The sequence below is a fragment of the Bombus fervidus genome, unplaced genomic scaffold, assembly GCF_041682495.2.
Source record: "Bombus fervidus isolate BK054 unplaced genomic scaffold, iyBomFerv1 scaffold0028, whole genome shotgun sequence".
Classification (NCBI taxonomy): domain Eukaryota; kingdom Metazoa; phylum Arthropoda; class Insecta; order Hymenoptera; family Apidae; genus Bombus; species Bombus fervidus.
The window spans coordinates 120,001-122,500 of NW_027212591.1; the positions used below are offsets into that span (position 1 = coordinate 120,001).

Consider the following 2,500-nt stretch of genomic DNA (forward strand, 5'->3'; position numbering starts at 1 on the left):
TCCCGATACATGTACGCGTACTCTCCGATCTCCGCGCAACGCTGGATCATCTCCCTAAGTCATCAGCGTTCGAAGAAATCTCGTGTGTCCGTTCCCGGATCTACGGCTTTCTCTGGGTTCACGAAGAACAGAAAAAAGCACAGAGGATGAAAAACGCAACGACGACCCATCGATGCGACGGTCCTCGTTGTCTTCTCGTCAGTCGTCTCGCGCCTGCAGAATACATCTCTGCCGCACGAACAGACGGAGTGGGTATTCGATCCCTGGGGCTGTACGAGTAAAAACATCTTGATGAAAAGACGGTTGTGTTTCTTTAAGGCACACAGTTTTTCGTTACGCCACCAAGTTTAGGTTTAGGTTTTAATATCTTGGTTCTCTTTTCTCTCCTCTCTCGACTGACTTTGTTCAAAAATATTTTTGCTTTCTCTCAGTCTCGCCAAAAATTCATTTAAGACGACGTCGGGGGCGCGGTCATTCGTGCTTATCGAAGACTAACAAAACGTAGCAGAGGCTGATACAAAAAGAAAAAAAAAATCGGCCACGAAGAAAACTCGCTCTGTGTATCTCGATAACCGCGTCGACGACGACGGTTCTCTCCGCGCTCTTTTAATTCGTATCCTTCTTCTTGCGCTTCGTCCGACTCAGAAACGTTCGTAAAACACGAACGACGGCGGGTTGTCAAGCCAAGAAGGGACAGAGAAGAGACGGAGGTAGTTTTGCGAGTCTCCCGTGAACGCGATAGATTTTTCATATATATTTGTATCGAGAGCATGCGTACGCCGGTCTCCACACGATCCAGCGACGAACGCCGACGAACGTCCAACAATCGCTCGTACGTCGCGTACGAGCCCTCGACCGCTCTTTAATTCGTATTCTTTTGCTTGGCGCTCGTCCTCCGACTCGGAAACGTTCGTTTAAAGATAAAACGAACGACGGCGGGCTGTCGACGAGGCAAGAAAGAACAGAGAGAGACGGACCGAGAGCAACGATACGCAACGCAAGCAGTCTTAGGTTTACGTGAGCAACCCTCAGCCAGGCGTGGTCCAGGAATTGTATCCGTGGACCGCAATGTGCGTTCGAAATGTCGATGTTCATGTGTCCTGCAGTTCACACGTTGACGCGCAATTAGCTGCGTTCTTCATCGACCCACGAGCCAAGTGATCCACCGTTCAGGGTAATCGTTTATGCATGGATTTTTGTTTGTGTACTCAGGTTTTTGTACTCTTATTCTCGGTTCGAAAGAAGCCGATATCCGACAAACGTCCGACCAACGGGAATCGAACGCGCGGAAGTCGCCATATGATTGACGACACGAAAATACGTTCGAAAACGAAATCGGACGGACTGCGCGACGACACACGCAGCCCGCCGACCGGGCGTAAAGTGCATTATAATATATAACAACCAACGAGATCGAAGCTCCGTTCGTCAGGAAACGACGGGGATATAACACCCGATTCTGAATCCTCTGTACAGCACACGATCTCGCGAAGAAAGCGCACGGTGGCTAGCCCATGATATATATATATGTTCGTTCCTCTCGTCCAGTTATTCGAAGCAAACAGCCGATATGCATCTCCATCGTTCGGGTAAAAAAAAATCGATGGGACGCGCACGGTCGTAGTCTTCCTCGCGCGGTCGTTTCTTCCCGATAGCCAGAAGCAGAGTTTGAAAAACTCTAGCGACGGAACGAGGCATTAGACTCTCGACAACGAGGATAGAGAGACGGCCGGCGATCCCCTCTGAATCGACTTCGGTGGTTCAGGTAAAAATAAAAAAAATCGATGGGACGCGCACGGTCGTCGTTCCTCTTCCTCGCGCGCGGTCTATTCTTCCCGATAGCCAGAAGCAGAGTTTGAAAAACTCTAGCGACGGAACGAGGCATTAGACTCGCGACAACGAGGATAGAGAGACGGCCGGCGGTCCCCTCTGAATCCACTTTGGTCGCTCAGGTAAAAATAAAAAAAAATTCGAAAGGGACGCGCACGGTCGTCCTTCCTCTTCCTCGCGCGGTCTTTTCTTCCCGATAGCCAGAAGCAGAGTTTGAAAAACTCTAGCGACGGAACGAGGCATTAGACTCTCGACAACGAGGATAGAGAGACGGCCGGCGGTCCCCTCCGAACGGATGGCGACAACGACGACTAAAGCGCGAAAAATCGCGACGAAAAGGAACGCATCTCCGTTCAGGTGTATGTGTGTGCGTGCGTTTAAAAAAAATTCGATGGGACTCGCAGCCATCGGCCTCGCGCGGTCGTTTCTTCCCGATATCCAGAAGCAGAGTTTGAAAAACTCTAGCGACGGAACGAGGCATATGACTCACGACAACGAGGATATGGACAGGCGGTCCCCTCTGAACGGGTCGACGAGACGATGGTAAAAGAGACGAACCGGACGAAACTTCCGTCGATCAGGTAAAAATAAAAAAAAATTCGATGGGACGCGCACGGTCGTCGTCGTCGTCTTCCTCGCGCGGTCGTTTCTTCCCGATAGCCAGAAGCAG

At 50.7% G+C, this 2,500-nt stretch overlaps 1 non-coding gene across 1 annotated transcript; it reads right to left on the reverse strand.

The window, feature by feature from the left end:
- Window positions 1-1,022: 1,022 nt before the first annotated feature.
- Window positions 1,023-1,177, reverse strand: LOC139997041 (5.8S ribosomal RNA). The gene has a single exon (XR_011802522.1). It is a non-coding gene; the product is annotated as a 5.8S ribosomal RNA (ribosomal RNA).
- Window positions 1,178-2,500: the final 1,323 nt, after the last annotated feature.